The sequence below is a fragment of the Pelophylax lessonae genome (genome assembly GCF_965119305.1).
Source record: "Pelophylax lessonae genome assembly, chromosome: 8".
NCBI lineage: Eukaryota > Metazoa > Chordata > Amphibia > Anura > Ranidae > Pelophylax > Pelophylax lessonae.
The window spans coordinates 143,717,419-143,735,707 of NC_138775.1; positions in this window are offsets into that span (position 1 = coordinate 143,717,419).

Genomic DNA, 18,289 nt, shown 5'->3' on the forward strand with positions numbered 1-18,289 from the left:
TGTATAAAGATGGCAATACTCTATGCAATCTGATTGTACAACCTCTGTACAATTTCCTGTAGATTTACTAGAACTATGGAAAAGGAGGACCCACCTGACCAATCCATTCAGTTTGGATTATATGAGGCGTTTGTGCTACATAACTGATGGGAGATCTAAAGGATATTGTACAATCAGATTGTATAGAACAGGTGGGTGAAAGGTGGTATTGTAATGAGGGAGGTGTGGTCCAGAGTGGTGAACACGCCCTATCACACCCTCTTCTGTGATGCAACAAGGAAGTGAAGGCTTCTGGGAGATGACCTACAGAAAGTAAATGCTGAGAGATGATCTACAGGAAGTGGTAACATGTTAAAAACATTTAAAAAATTCAAATAAACTGACAAGATTTTAAACCTCCTGTGGATAAGGTAAGTGAGGGAAAAGCACATTGGGACGACTGGGCCAGAAATGACATTGGAAAACACTTCTATTTATTGTTAAAAGTGAAATTCTGCAAGAAAAGGTATCCTTTAACTGGTTGCCGACCGCCCGCCGCAGTTATACTGCAGCAGGCAGCCGCTCCTGCGCAAACCAACGTAGGTATACGTCGGTCGAGCACCTGCAGCTAGGGGGCTCGTCAGCAGGGACTCCGATGCATGGGGCAGGCGGCTCTGATTGCTGCCTGACACCTGCGATCGTTCCCCGCTGAGAGAGGACGGGCAGCTGTTGTACAGTGCATTGCGAAAGTATTCGGCCCCCTTGAACTTTTCGACCTTTTGCCACATTTCAGGCTTCAAACATAAAGATATAAAACTGTATTTTTTTGTGAAGAATCAACAACAAGTGGGACACAGAGATGAAGTGGAACGAAATTTATTGGATATTTCAAACTTTTTTAACAAATAAAAAACTGAAAAATTGGGCGTGCATAATTATTCATCACCCTTAAGTTAATACTTTGTAGCGCCACCTTTTGCTGCGATTACAGCTGTAAGTTGCTTGGGGTATGTCTCTATCAGTTTTGCAAATCGAGAGACTGAAATTTTTGCCCATTCCTCCTTGCAAAACAGCTCAAGCTCAGTCAGGTTGGATGGAGAGCGTTTGTGAACAGCAGTTTTCAGTTCTTTCCACAGATTCTCGATTGGATTCAGGTCTGGACTTTGACTTGGCCATTCTAACACCTGGATATGTTTATTTGTGAACCATTCCTTTGTAGATTTTGCTTTATGTTTTGGATCATTGTCTTGTTGGAAGACAAATCTCCGTCCCAGTCTCAGGTCTTTTGCAGACTCCATCAGGTTTTCTTCCAGAATGGTCCTGTATTTGGCTCCATCCATCTTTCCATCAATTTTAACCATCTTCCCTGTCCCTGCTGAAGAAAAGCAGGCCCAAACCATGATGCTGCCACCACCATGTTTGACAATGGGGATGGTGTGTTCAGGGTGATGAGCTGTGTTGCTTTTACGCCAAACATAACGTTTTGCATTGTTGCCAAAATGTTGATTTTGGTTTCATCTGACCAGAGCACCTTCTTCCACATGTTTGGTGTGTCTCCCAGGTGGCTTGTGGCAAACATTAAACAACACTTTTTATGAATATCTTTAAGAAATGGCTTTCTTCTTGCCACTCTTCCATAAAGGCCAGATTTGTGCAGTATACGACTGATTGTTGTCCTATGGATAGAGTCTCCCACCTCAGCTGTAGATCTCTGCAGTTCATCCAGAGTGATCATGGGCCTCTTGGCTGCATCTCTGATCAGTCTTCTCCTTGTATGAGCTGAAAGTTTAGAGGGACGGCCAGGTCTTCGTAGATTTGCAGTGGTCTGATACTCCTTCCATTTCAATATTATCGCTTGCACAGTGCTCCTTGGGATGTTGAAAGCTTGGGAATTCTTTTTGTATCCAAATCCGGCTTTAAACTTCTCTACAACAGTATCTCGGACCTGCCTGGTGTGTTCCTTGTTCTTCATGATGCTCTCTGCACTTTAAACGGACCTCTGAGACTATCACAGTGGAGGTGCATTTATAAGGAGACTTGATTACACACAGGTGGATTCTATTTATCATCATAAGTCATTTAGGTCAACATTGGATCATTCAGAGATCCTCACTGAACTTCTGGAGAGAGTTTGCTGCACTGAAAGTAAAGGGGATGAATAATTTTGCATGCCCAATTTTTCAGTTTTTTATTTGTTAACAAAGTTTGAAATATCCAATAAATTTCGTTCCACTTCATGATTGTGTCCCACTGGTTGTTGATTCTTCACAAAAAATTACAGTTTTATATCTTTATGTTTGAAGCCTGAAATGTGGCAAAAGGTCGCAAAGTTCAAGGGGGCCGAATACTTTCGCAATGCACTGTAAACACAGCTGACCGTTTTTCTCCCTGGAATGATCACAGAGCCCCTGTGATCCTGCTATATAGGAACACAGGTCTCTGCGATCATTTCACAAGCCACACCCCCCCCCCACAGTTAGAATCACTCCCCTAGGCTCACATTTAACCCCTTGATCACCCACAGTATTAGCCCCTTCCCTTCCAGTGTCATTATTGCAGTAACAGTGCATATTTTTAGCACTGATTACTGTAGTAATGTCACTGGTCCCCCCAAAAGTGTCAAATATGTCAGTCAGGGGTCCGATCTGTCCGCCACAATGTCGCAGTCCCACAAAAAATCGCAGATCACCGCCATTACTAGTAAAAAAAGAAAAAAAACAATAAAAATGACATGAATCTTTCCCGTAGTTAGTAGACGCGATATCTTTTGCGCAAACCATTCAAAATACGCTTATTGCGATTTTTTTTTTTTTTACCAAAAATATGTAGCAGAAAACAAATTGGCCTAAAATGTTAAAAAATTTAGATTTTTAAATTTTTTTTTTTTTTGGGGAATGTTATATAGCAGAATGTGAAAAATATATATATTTTTTTCAGAATTGTCACAGTTTTTTTGTTTATAGTGCAAAAATAAACATCGCACAGGTGATCAATTACCACCAAAAGAAAGGTATATTTGTGGGGAAAAAGGACATCAATTTTATTTAGGTACAGTGTCGCATGACCGCACAATTGTCCGTTAAAGTAACGCAGTGCCGAATCGCAAAATATGGCCTGGTCATTAAGGGGGCAAATCCTTCCGGTCCAGAAGTGGTTAATCTACTTTTTGAACCTCAGATCAGCCCCTCTTAAGACCAACTCACTTTAACCACTTGAAGACCGGATTGTTTTTACCCCTTCCAGTCCAGGCCATTTTTCAGTAATCAGCACTGTCACACTTTGAATAACAATTTCTCAGTCATGCGACACTATACCCAAATTCATTTTTACAATGTTTTTTAAAACAGAGTTTTCTTTTGGTGGTATTTAATCACCACTGAGTTATTACTTTTTAATATATAAAGAAAATATTTTGAAATATTTTCTTAGCTTTTGTTTATAGCTGTGCAAATAAAAAAACATTCTTTATAAATTTGAGCCAAAAGGTATTGTACATTTCTTTGGTGAAAAAAAACAGTGTATATTATTTTGTGTGTGTGAACGTTATAGAGTCTTCAAATTATGGTATATACTGTATATTTGAAAACTGATCAATGCTGATGTACTGACTGCCTGTCTCCTATTTCTTGAGGCCCTAAAATGCCAAGACAGTACAAATACCCTCAAAATGACCCGTTTTTGTAAACTGGACAGTCTGGGAATGGGGATGTCTTCGGAATGCCACCCAGGACCAGGATGAAAAATCTGTGCCATCGGGACAGTTACGAAAATGAATAATCAATGTAATGTAAAGGAACATGGGATAATCTATGGTAATAATAAATGATAATACAGGCATACCCCACTTTTAAGTACGCAATGGGACCGGAGCATGTATGTAAAACGAAAATGTACTTAAAGTGAAGCAATACCTTTTTTCACTTCTCAATGCATGTACTACATTCCAATAGTCATTTAGAGGCATAACTGATATAAATAATGCATTGATAACTAAAATAAACATAATACAGAACAGTATTAAAAAAAAAAAATTGTAAGCTTGCCTTGCCCTTGCTTGTGACAGGGACCCACAGTGCACACCTTGGCCTGCACTCCCATCCCAGAGCAAAGTAGGCTTAGGTGTTATCATACTATACCTATTTAAGCCCCTTCCAGTTTGGCCACACCCAACTGTTGGCGTGGTGCACTTCACATGCTGCCATTAAAGAAGCCCCTCTGCTCAAACCTACCCCACCCCCCCAAAAAAAAACTGGGTGCAGTCAGTAGGGTCTCCCTGAATTTGATTTTCAAAAAGTGGTCACCTTATCATAGCACAGCCTAGAACATAGAGCCACAAATACACACAGCTGTTTCCAACTTCTTAACATTGGCACAAGTAATGGAGGTAAAGGCTTCTATGGGCTCGGCTTATGTAACCTGGCAGGCAACTCACGGATGGCTGGTGGTCAACTCCAAGCTGTCTGTGGGCATATCTCGCACCTCCAGGGTATACTGCGGCTGCGCGGCGAGCTGTCTGTGGGCGTATTCTGGGCAGGAACCTGGCCTCTCGCACCTCCAGGGTATACTGCGGCTGCGCGGCGAGCTGTCTGTGAGCGTATTCTGGGCAGGAACCTGGCCTCTCGCACCTCCAGGGTATACTGCGGCTGCGCGGCGCGGGAATGTCGGAACGTCCGTACTTGCGAGGCACTTTACGTACACTCTCGGGGCATGTCCGTACTCGCGAGTGTACGTAAAGTGAGTGTACGTAAAACGGGGTATGCCTGTACTCATGAGGGAAATAAATAGAGATTTTTCTCTCACACAGCATAGGCATACTTACAAATATACCCCAAACACATTCTGTTACACCTCCCCAGTATTGAGATACCACTTTTTCACAGCCTAGATGCATAGAGGGACAATAATCCAAGAAGCACCTTTGAGCTTTCAAGCAGCATAAATTACATATCTACTTCCTGACTACCTATCATATTTCTTGAGCACCTGAAGTGCCAGGACAGAGAAAACACCCACCTAATGACCTAATTTTGGAAAGCAACACCCCAAGGTATTTTCTAAAAGGCATAGTGAGTCTTTTGAAAAAGTTTTTAGAAAATACATCAGGGAAAATAACAATTATTTTTTTTTTTTACACAAAGTTGTGAATTAATAGGATATTTCTAACACACAGCATAGGCATCCCTAGAATTACACATCAAACGCATTCTGCTATTTATTCCTCTTGAGTATGGCAATAACTATGTGAGACTTTTTCCCCCGCCTAGCTTATTAGACAGCCCAAACTCCAGGAGCACCTTCAGGCGTTCTAGGGCATACATTACAAATCTAATTTCCTGACTAATTATCAAATTTTTGGAAGCCCTGGAGCACCAGTACAGTGGAAACACCCACAGAATTACCACATTTTGGAAAGCTGGCAACCCAGGTTATCTTTTAAGAGGCATTGTGAGTCTTTTGAAGATTTGTTTTTTTTGCCACAAATTTATGGAAAATGCTGAAAGAAAATGAAAATGAAAAGTTATTATTTTTTTTTTTTTTTTTTACACAAGAATATCCGTTTATTAGGATATTTTGCACACACAGCATACTTAGAATTTCACCCCAAAACCTATTTTGTTACTCCTCCTGAGTATGGCAATACCACATGTATGAAACTTTTTCAATGTTTTGACTGAATAAGTACATTGTAACTTGTGTACCAAAAAAATCAACCAACAATCTATAGAAAACAATGCACTGTAATGGACTGAGTGGTTAGGGAATATAGCTTATTGTAAGATCATCTTTAGCAGGCCCTGTTCCTATAAGCAAAGCAAGCCTAGTCTCCTGGTACCTGACTGCCCCCAGGTAAGCCATGTTCACTGGCCAGAAAGTACAGGAGGATGCATATGGACCTCCACAGCAATCCACTGTTTTATGCACTCACCACGGTTTGCACTCACCTACCTGAGCGTACACTAAGGTGGGTCACCAAAGCTTTAACCTGCTGCTCTCATGTATGGTGTCACCATCCAGGGACTTTAAATCCAGGAACTCAGGAAAAAGGAACCATAGTAAACATCATAGCATATCACTAATATTAAAACCTTAAAAAATGCCTAAAATATATTCACTAACAAATATTGTGCCTTTCCTGTCACCTGGAATGATCTGCAAATGCAAAGGGAGGAAGCTCGCTGCTCCGATCCACTCCTGGGCCAGTGTGTGCTCCAGTTGGTGGAAGTGACATGGTAACCGGAAGACCCCTGATGTTTTAGACCCCTCTTCAAATCAGCCCCTTTAATATACACTTTAGACCCCCGATCAGCTCTTCTTAAGACCTCAGGGCAGCCCCCATTAAAGCCCTTTTCACATCCCAAATACCCCTCTACCTTCACACCTCAGATCAATTTGCATGAGAAGTCGCATCCTATTGCCTGCAATTGCACTGTTCAAACCGGTGCAACACCGACTTTGTGGTACTGCATCGATTTGAAAAAGCAGTACATGCACTATTTTTACTGATTTTGGGTGCGAATAGACATCTGTGCATGAAGCCGCACTGATGTCTTCAAAGTCGCACCTGAAGTCGCACTGAGATGCGGCTTAGAAATTGTGTGATTTCAGAGGAAGTTGTACGATTTCAAAGCCGCAGTTGTCTGAACAGGGGCTTAATCTACTATTCAAACCTCAGATCAGCCCCTCTTCAGACCAGCCAATTTTAATTTCAATCTACTTTTCAGACCTCTGGTCAACCCCTCTTTAAATCAGTCTAATTAATATACATTTTAAACCTCTGATCAACTACTCTTCAGACCCCCAATAAGCCCCTCTTCAGACCTCAGATCAGCCCTCTCCACTCACCAAAACCTTTTCAGACCTTAGACCAGTGTGGTGCCTTAGAAAGTCTATCCTAGTCATGAAACATTATCATCGTATAATCTGACACAGGAAGTGGGGATACATTTTTACCACTCTCCTGTACTTGTTTTGGAACATGGGCTGGGTCCGAAAGACTGCAGATTTTGATTCAAATCCTTGGAGAGTATTGTGGAAATTAGGACAGTTTGGGGTTTGGTAAATTCAGGCTAGGTTCACACTGCCACGAACAGATTATGATCTGACTTTCAGTGTGATTATGTGATGCAACTTGGATGCTAATTGGATGTGGTTTACATATTCTATGGGGCCTGAATCATGCTGGAATAGCACCAAAGTAGCACAGAACCCTTTTCCAAAATCATGCTGTGCTGTGCTACGCTGCATTCATGTAAACAGGCCACCATTGAAAACAATGTGATTTCCATCGTCAGTTATTCTTTGCGACGCAAATTGCACTAGTATGAACCAGGCCTTAAAGAAAGCACTTCAAACACAAAAGTAGTGACCACACTCTGATGTGAATAGAAGCATTGAAGTTTATTCAATCCTAACAAAATCCATACAAGACTTAACACATCACAGGCAGGTACAAAAGTTGACGCGTTTCATGACACTACGATCGCTTACTCATAACCATACAAAAAAAGAATGCAACACTATGAAAAATTATGGAAAGGCAAATATTTTAGCAAGGTCTATAGTTTTAAGATCTATATCTAAAAAAATTTTGTTCTGAAGCTAATTACATCTAATAGAAGAAATTTAACACAATATTCACAACTGCATAACTAAGATAAACGTTTAATGAGATGTCTTTCACAGTCTGATACTTTTCGCCTTGAATGTACGGTACTGTGGAAAAGATTTAGGCAGGTGTGAAGAAATGCTGTAAAGTAAGAATGCTTTCAAAAATGTATATTTTGATTGTTTTTTTTTATCAATTTACAAAATGCAAAGTGAGTGAACAGAATAAACATCTAAATCAAATCAATTTCTGATGTGACTACCCTTTGGCTTCAAACCAGCATCAATTCTTACCCTTGGAAATTTGCCCTAAATCAGGGATTCTGTAGGATTAGTGTATACGATTAACCAATTATACCAAGCAGCCGCAAATGATCATCAATTTCATATGCAGGTTGAAACAGAAATAGCTGTTTAGGAGGCTTAAAGCTTGGTGAGGAACAGCCAAACTGCTACTAAGGTGAGGCTGTGGAAGATGGTTTTATGTTACAGGTCATACACCATGGCAAAACTGAGCACAGCAACAAGTTACATGGTAGTTATACTGCATCAGCAGGGTCTCTACCAGGCAAAGATTTCAAAGTAGACTGGGGTTTCAAGATGTGCTGTTCAAGCTCTTTTGAAGAAGCACAAAGAAACGCCCAAAGTTGAGGATAGTAAATGAAGTGGTTGCCCAAGGAAGCTAAATGCAGCAGATGGAAGAAACATCATGCTTACTTATAAGGAATAAGTCCTGCGAGCGAACCTGCGGCTCTAAATCGATCAGTTATTTGCCGCAGACACTCCACTTCTCATAATAGTGTGCTTAATTGAAATAAATATATAGTGTTGCGCAAATAAAAAATTAAATTAATGAATTTGAGCTTAAATTATTAAAAACCCAAAATATTTATATGTGACATAATATTAAAGTGCCAATAGTGCTAATAAAGTGGTAAATATAATATAATATAATACTCATAGAAAAGAGAAAATATATAGATATAAAAGTCCAGTGTGCAAAGTGCAAAAAGCCAATAAACAAAGTCCAAAATGTAATCCTAAAGTGATCTGTGCTCCCAGAGAGAAGTGACCAGAGTGTCACAGTGGACAGCCAGCCGTGCACCCCCTTGTGAATGGGTGCTCACCTCAAATCCTTAACCACTTTAATACAGGGCACTTCCCTCCCTTCCTGCCCAGGCCAATTTTCCCCTTTTAGCGCTGTTGCATTTTGAATGACAATTGCGCGGTCATGCAACACTGTACTTACACCAAATTTATGTCATTTTCCCCCCACAAATAGAGCTTTCTTTTGGTGGTATTTGATCACCTGTGCGATTTTTACTTTTTGCTAAATAATTAAAAAAAGACAGAAAAGTTTGAAAAAAAAAAAAAAATTTTTTGTTTATGTTATACAATTTTGTAAATAAATAAGTTTTTTCCTACACTGATGAGCACTGATGAGACTGCACTGACAGGCACTGATGAGGAGGCAATGATGGGGTGGCACTGATGGGGTGGCACTGATGGGGTGGCACTGATAGGCGGCACTGATAGGCGGCACTGATATGTGGCACTGATAGGTAGCACAGATATGCAGCATTGGTGGGCACTGATAGGCGGCACTGCTGGGCACTGATAGGCGGCATTGATGGGCACTGATAGGCGGCACTGACGGGCACTGATAGGTGGCACTGACGGGCACTAATGGGCACTGATGGGCGGCACTGATCGGCACTGACGGGGGGCACTGATGGGCACTAATGGGCACTGATAGGCGGCACTGGTGGGCAATAATGGGCACTGGTGGGCGACACTAAAGGATGGCAATGATGGGCACTTGTGGGCAGCACTGATAGGGAGGACACTGGTGGGCATCACTGATGGGGAGGGCAATGGGGGCTCCCTGAGCCCTGATTGCCATCCCTGGTGGCCATAGTGGGCATCCCTGGGGTCATAGTGGGCATCCCTGGGGTCATAGTGGGCATCCCTGGTGGATCTAGTGGCATCCCCACCCTCGAGGGTCTGCACTGGTAATCAATGATCTGATTACCAGTGCCGACCCCCCCCCCCCCCTGTCAGGGGAGCCGCCGATCGGCGCTCCTTTACTCGTGCCTGTCAGGCACGAACTAAGGAAAGCCGATCAACGGCTGTTCCTGTTTACGATGTGACCAGCCGTGATTGGACACGGCTGATCACATGGTAAAGAGCTACGTCAGTAGTCTCTTTACCGAGATCGGAGGTGCAGGGTGTCAGACTGACACCTCGCATCACCGATCGCCGCTCTGCGCGCCCCCGGGGGGTGCCCAGAGCTGTGTTATCCTGCCGACGTCATATGACGTCCGGTCAGGATAACTCAACCACATTCCCGCCGTCATTTTGTAATAGGGTGGGCGGGAAGTGGTTAAAAAGAGTGCATAGATTGTTATCCCAAAAAGATCATCCATCCATTTCCTTCAGGGCTCCTCTCATTCACAGGAGTTGCAGCGTCAATCAATGCAGTATATATGCAAACAAAAAGACTTGCAATAGTGTATGAAATCCTTAAACAATCAGCTTCTATTAAATAAAGGTGGATAAATCTCACTCACATTTGTAGGTGCAACAACTGGGTATAGTGGGAGAGAGGATAACCCCCTGAGGAAGACACGTGAGCCCTGTGTCGTCACGCGTAGGGGAAGGGCAAGGACGGACGAAGCGATACACTATTCTCCGCATGCTGTGGAGACCAGCGGCGCTGTGCAGTCTCTCCCACTTTACCACCACGATTTCCACCATTTACTTGATGCTATTGTCCAAGTGCATGTGTTGCACCTACAAATGTGATCCCTTCTATATTGACAAGTTCGTCTACAAAGTTTGGGAGCATCCAAAATGTCCCTTTGTGGTTCCTAAATGCTTTGCGGTGAGGTACCCCTTTGAAGAGTCACTTCTGAAGAAGTGGACTGTCCCACTGGTGGTGGACCCCCCTGTCTCCAGGATAAAAAGGGCAACTATGATTCCAGTAAAGGAGTCCCCGGCCTTTAAAGATCCGGCTGACACAAAAGCGGAGTCTGTGTCCCGCAAATGTTCACTATTGTCGGTCCGGCTACAGCCGGTCCTGGCCATTGTCCTGGTGTTAAAAACTCTGACTTTGAGTGGGCTAAAGTTTTGCGCCATGGTCTGGGGGTGAGCAGGTTCCTCCTGCCTTTGCTGAGTTGGTAGACCAGTTGGTCCAGTGGCTGCAATTTGTCTGTGATGCCTCTCTGGATGCAGCCCCCTTAATTTCTAAGCTGTCTGTTTTGACAGTGGTGCTTAGGCGTGTGTTGTGTCTTAAGTGTTGGTCTACGGACCAAACCGCTAAAAAAGCTCTAACTGATTTGCCCCTTTCACCACGATTGCCTGTTTGGGGCTACCCTGGATGACATATAAAGAGTCTCATGGTGTTGGGGGGGGCGGGGAGAGAGAGCACATTTCTTCTGCAGTCTGGGAAGGGGAAAGAGCCTCATCGCAGACGCGGCCCTTCTTTCTCTGCACACAAAAAAATGTTTTTGTTCCTCGGGGTCCACTGACAAGGGTTCAAGACCTTTCAGGCCCTCCTCGAGAGGTTCCAAGTGGCCCTGATCTGGCAAGCCGAGTGCAGGATTCTCTATACCAGCGGACAAGGCCCCTTCAGCATGGAGGTTCGCCCTCACCCATATCTGGGGTGGGGGGGACATCTTCGTTGGTTTTCCAGACCTGTGGACCTCCTTGGTGAATGACAAATAGGTCCATGAAGTCCGGTACATGATAGAATTTAGTTCTTGCCCTCCGGAAAGGTTCTTTCCCTCCAACACAAGCCTGTCCCCAGACTGGCTGCAAGCCCTCTTCGGGGCGGTGCAGGACCTATTGCTCCAGGGAGTGATTGTCCCAAGTCCGGTATCTGAACGGTTTCAAGGTTTTTATTCAAACCTGTTTTTCTGTCCTAAAAAAGGAGGGCAAGGTTTGTCCAATTCTGGACCTCAAGACCCTGAATTGTTTTGTGTGGGTACAGAAATTCAGAATGGAGTCCATTCCCATGGTGGTGGCATCCCTACATCAGGGTTATTTCCTAGCCTCTATCGTCATCAAAGATGCTTACTTGCATATTCCAATATTTGCCCGACACCAGTGTTTCCTCCATTTTGCTGTGGGAGAGGAGCCCTATCAGTTTGTGGAGTTACCCGTTGGTCTCGCCTCCGTGCCTCGGGTCTTCACAAAGGAAGACCCGAGGAGTCCCTCCGGACTTGCATGCGTGTGCTGGGCCTGATGGTGTCCACCTTCAAGGCAGTCCTGTTTGCACAAGTCCATAGGAGGTCCCTCCAGAGGGAGATTCTGGTAAAGTGTCCAAAGTCTCTGGACAATCAGATTCGGCTGAGCCGGGAAACCAGGGGTTCACTGGTCTGGTGGCTTCTCTCTCCGACTCTTCAGCAGGGTAGGTTAAGTGTTTTCTCCCATTGTATTGGACAGTGGTCACAACAGATGTCAGTCTGTCCAGGTGGGGAGGTGTCCTTGGGCTGAGCTCCACTCAGGGTTGTTGAACACTGGAAGAATCCAGACTACCAATCAATGTTTTGGAACTTCAGGCGATCAGGCTGTGCCTGAATCCCTGGACAGATCAGCTCTCGGGGCTCCTGGTACGTATCCAGTCGAACAATGCCACGACGGTGGCTTATGTCAATCACCAGGGCGGAACAAAAATTGTGGGCAGAGCGCTTCATTCCGGCCTTCTCCACCGTACAAATTCCAGGTGTGGAAGGAGGACCTGTTGGAGTCTTGGCTCAAAAGAAAGGTACCAACGTTTGTAGCACAGTCTCGTCTGACCCTCCTCTCAAACTTCTTCTGTGGCTTCTGGTGACCCCGGACTGGCCTTGCTAGTCTTGGTACAACAACCTAGTGCGATTGGTCTCCAATGTCCCTTAGCCGCTGCCTCTCAGGGAGGATCTGCTGTCCCAAGGCCCTATCTTCCATCCTGCTTTACAATCGCTTGCTTTGATGGCCTGGCTGTTGAAAGACAGGTGCTGAGAGATAGAAGTTTGTCTGGATCAGTGATTCCGACAATGCTGAAGGCTAGGAACTCTACCTCTAGGAATATTTACCATCGTACGTGGAAGGCGTACATTTCATGGTGTGAGTCGATTGTTATTTTTTGGTGGCTGGGATTTTGACCTTCCTTCAACCAGGTGTTGAGCAGACGTTGGCCTTGAGTACTATCAAGGGGCAGGTGTCTGCCTTGGCAGTCTTCTTATAGCGACCATGTACATAGCAGGTTGGACAAGCAGAATACAGGGTCAGACAAGCCGGGTCGCTAACAGACAGATGAGGCAGGCAGGAGAATTGTCAGGTCATAGGCCAGGGTCAAAAATTATGAAGCAGATCACACAAGAGCAGGAGATAGAAGCAGAGTCTGGGTATAATCTGTGGTCAGGGCAGGTAGCAAACAAGTGTAATCAGAGGCAAGCCAGGTCAGGATCAGAGGTCAGGCACAGGAATCAGGCAATAAAGCACACAGAATGCTGTAGACCAAACAGCAATGAGCCAGTGCTATAGCTGTTTGTACACAAAAATTGCCGTGCAATATAGGCCCTTACCCCTGTTGGGGACTAATGAAAAAACTTGAGATAGAAAAGACGGGGCTTTGCGGGCCAGTGGGAGTAGAAGGATCAGAGACAAAACTATTATAAAATCAAAAATACATTTTATTGATACATAAAGAAAATAAAAAACACGCATGGACTACCATGCATGCATCATTGCAACACACAGACATACAGATAAAATCAAAACATATATGTCACTGTTGGTCTAGAAACATATCCCGTAGGGATTAAAGCCAAAAGACAAAGCCTGTATAGGATGGAAGATGGGTCTCAAGCTGAGTTCGGTCACGGTAGGTCCCCAGCAAGCCGACGCGTTTCGCTCAAGGCTTCCTCAGGGCCTGAGAGACCATAACAGACCGATGTTTCTATAAGTAACATAAAGGTATATCAAATCAATGTGAGTTGCAAATTTCATAATACACCATACATATACTATCAAATATTTTTATGTCTATGTTTATACTTAGTTCTAGTTTTGTACTGACCCTTCTTAGCAGTGACCGGTATTAGGCGACAGGGGTGCAGCGATACATATGCCGTTCGGAAGATATTGCTTCCATATTCACCATATAGAGTCTAAAATAAACCTCAAAAAGACCTCAAGGGTATATTTTTCTTGCACCGAGTCCGATATGCTGGGTCCCGACTACTTCATCAAAGGCAAGGCTGTGAATCAAAGTACCAGTATATATATATATCTGTGTTTGCCATGTGGTCGCTAGCAATTTGATGTAATCATTATTTTTCACTAACCTTCTGGGGATAGTTCCACTATAGCCTCTTGGGGTAAAGTCACCCCTTAGCAGGTGGATGTCCTCTTCCTAAACTATTCGTCCTTATGTGTACATTCACTCCCAGATGCAATAAATCTAAGAATATGGGTATGTATATTATTATTCATTTTCAATGGAGAGTATTTAAGATTATAATATCTCCATTACATAAAGCTACTTATTTAGATAACAATGAATATTCAGGAGGTGAAATTGAGCTACATAAAGGGAAGAGAGGATAAGAGGGGGTGGTTGTCAATTATATAATGATTAAAGTAAGTAGCATAATATAAACACCCACCTCGCATTCACATTACGATAATCACCACAATTATAATCCGGGAGCCAGACACCTTCCACTGTGCACTTGATAAGAAATATATCCTCGGGATACGGGTCAATTGTAACGACCACGTTAACCTAAAAGGAGGACCAATATCTTATGTAGATATATGTATAGGGATTACTTGTCATAGCTCTGGCATGGAATGTTTCTAGACCAACAGTGACATATATGTTTTGATTTTATCTGTATGTCTGTGTGTTGCAATGATGCATGCATGGTAGTCCATGCGTGTTTTTTATTTTCTTTATGTATCAATAAAATGTATTTTTGATTTTATAATAGTTTTGTCTCTGATCCTTCTACTCCCACTGGCCCGCAAAGCCCCGTCTTTTCTATCTCAAGTTTTTTCATTAGTCCCCAACAGGGGTAAGGGCCTATATTGCACGGCAATTTTTGTGTACAAATTGCAATTTGGGTGGATAACACACCCTTCTCCCTCTTTTCTTTCGGTCCGTGCTCATGTGGGAGTAGTACGATCATATATAGTATTGTATATCTAAAGGTTCAATTTTTGTTATATAGAATATTAGATATATCCATCATAACAACATAGAATATATACAGTCCTGGTATTTCAGACGTGTAAGCAAATCACCTATACCACTATACAAAAATAATTGTCCTTCGTGTATGTGGGTGGGACCCTTGGTGTGGGGACATGGCTGAATTTTTAGGGGAGGATTGGGAAGGATATATGATCAAAATACAACAGGAATGCTCAGATACAACTAGTAATGATGTAGAAATAGAGGTGGTTATACAAAAGCTACAGCGTGCATTGGAACGTAGGGCGAGTTTGTTTTGGCATATAAAATACTTTCAGAAATATATATTGGAGGATTTGAATCCTAAAGGGCTGCGTATCCAGGTGTTTCCTAACATCTGGCAGATCAGCCCAGAATTCAAAAACTCATGGGAAAGTAACTTGAAAGCATGTTCACGTAAAATGATGGAATTGTTAATAGGATATTATCAAGAAGAACAAAAAGCCATCAATGAAGAAATAAAAGCCATGCAGGTAGAATATAAGGATATTTTTGTAAAAGCCACCTTTAAGGAAAAAGAAAAAGAAACTAAGGAACAATTAGACACTTTCACGAAGGAATTAATCCAAAAAAAAGAACAGAAGTTTTCCAGGGATAAGTTAGCTTTCGGAGCAGGATCAGCATATGCATGGCCACAGCCTAGAAATAACTTTACAGGCAGAAATTGGCGAGGACAGAGAAATAATAATAGAAGGAGAAATTACAATGATAGCGAATCTGACTCTAATGTATCACAATTCTCTTTCTCTTCACGCACTACGGAACACGCACGACCAAGGAATCGTACTTATAGGAAGAGATCCAAGGCACCTGACGAGCACGGGGGCACTGAAAAGAGACGACTGGTGGAGGACACCACAGTCTCTCACTCACTTAATAATTTTGGTGATGGTTCTGTTCACTCTTCTTCTATCACTTCACCTTTATCTCTTCAATCTACACAGATGGATACAGGTAATGTAAAAATTCGTGCAAAGACACAAGGAACAAATGATGGCACTATAGGCACACAACAAGCACTAATCACATCATATGCAGGGGCATCAAGTAATACAAACTTAGGTGCTACACCCAAAAGTATGAAAAGGCAATGACTCGATAGAGGAACACATCCAAACCCACATAATATAGAATCTACTGTGGAGTCAACCTTCTCTATTATCAATTTGTCCTCATATAGTCCAACCCAGGATGAACTTGAGGTCCTACGTCGCGGCCTTAGTTTCTGCCCCGACAGCAACACAACACACTTTGACATCGTCAAGGATGTACAGCTTTTTGCTAGAAAGCTAACTTACCGTTATATTTTTGATAAAGAAAGACAGCAAACTAAAAAAGATAAAGAGCTATCAGATCTATGGAAAGACTTCTCAGTGAAAGATTTCAGAGCATTAAAGGATCTCATCCAACTTTTGGATGAAAACGATCCCCCTGAAATTTCAGACACAGAGGAAGCAACAATTGAACTAGAGGATGATGATATAGATGTAGAGGGGACACAGGTGACAACACAGCAACAGATGGACATGATCCAGACCCCTTTGGCCAAGAAAAAATCTAATAGGTTTCCTCCCTTACAGACTAACCCCAATGTATTAGCCTTTGTTAATAAGACCACAGCAGATATTAACCGCTTGAAAATCTGTAACTCCATGAAAGAAAATCTAGGTGATCATCTTAAACAAGCTCTTCAGTCACTTCGAAAAAATTCCCAGATTATAATAAAGCCCTCCGATAAGGGGGGCAATATTGTAATCATGGATCATTTACAATATCGCAATATGTGCTGGGACATTCTAAAGAATAGAGAGTGGTACAAGCCTATCAATGAGGAGAGGATATTGTCCGCTCAAAATAAATATAAAGTACTAATTTATCAAGCATACAACAACGGCATAATCAGCAAGGACACATATGAAGCCATAAAAATTGATTCACCCCGCTTACCCACATTTTACACATTGCCAAAAACTCATAAAAACCCACAAAACCCTCCAGGACGCCCAATCATATCGGGAATTGGATCATATACGGAACCATTAAGCAAAGTAATTGATCAGTATTTAAGACCCCACGTAACCAGCCTGCCCTCCTTTATTCAGGATACACCTGATTTACTGAGGGTATTGTATGATCAAGTAATGCCCCCTGGATGTATCATGATTGCGTTGGATATCGAGGCTCTATACTCCTCGATTCCACATACACTCGGTCTCCAGACAATCAAAAAGTTCTTAGATGAACGGGGCCCTCAGGCAAAAATGTACAATCAATTTATCCTGGATGGACTAGCGCATATTTTGAAAAACAATGTGTTTACATTTGATGGTTCCCATTTCATCCAGGTGCAGGGCGTGGCCATGGGCACATGTTGTGCCCCAGCCTACGCCAACCTGCACCTGGGTGGATGGGAACGTAATATCTTCCATGATGAGGCCCTCTCCATGTACCTGAGCCATGTAGTTACGTGGCTCGGGTACATAGATGATGTCCTCATCATTTGGGACGGGGATATTTCACTCTTTGAAACCTTCTTTCAAAGGTTACAGATTAATTCCTTTAATCTAAAGTTCACTATGTCCTGGAGCGGACAGCAAATTGACTTTCTTGATACCACTCTCTATTTTGAAGAAGACGGAAGTATTGGATCAACCCTATTTCGCAAACCGACAGCAGGGAACACAATATTACACTCTGAGAGTTCCCACCCTAAAGCTCTGATCAGAAGTATCCCTTACTCCCAATACCTAAGATTAAGACGAAATTGTTCAAAGGATGTAAACTTTAAAAGGGAAGCGGACAAATTAAAAACACGACTACTACAGAGAGGGTATAGTTCAACAATGCTTAGGAAAGCATATAATAGGGCAAAAGCCAATACCAGGCACGATTTACTTTTCAAAAAGAAAAATAAAAAAATAGATGATAAGGTTAGATTTATCTCTACATACTCTAGACAGCACAATGAAGTTCGTAGTATCTTACAAAAAAACTGGGAAATTTTGACAAGCGACCCAATCCTGAGTAAATACTTAGATGATTATCCCAATATCACGTATAAAAGAGCTAAATCTGTAAGGGATGGCCTAGTTACGAGCCATTATCATAGACCAAACGAAACATCACAAAGTAAAGGCCTATATAAATGTGGGTCATGTGATTTTTGCCCATACATCCTTGAAGGTGAGTCTTTCACAATGCCTAATGGCCATAGGAGATACATCAACCAGATGGTTACATGCCAAACAAAGGCAGTAGTATACATCATGTTATGCCCATGTGGGGCGTTCTATGTGGGTAAAACCATAAGGCCCCTTTGGAAGAGAATTTCGGATCACATTTCGTACATTAATAATGGCCAAATTAATACTCCAATAGGTGGCCATATTGGATTAAAACACAAGTATGATCACAGCATTGTCAAATTCACTGTGTTAGATGTTGTCCCCGTAGACACAAGAGGAG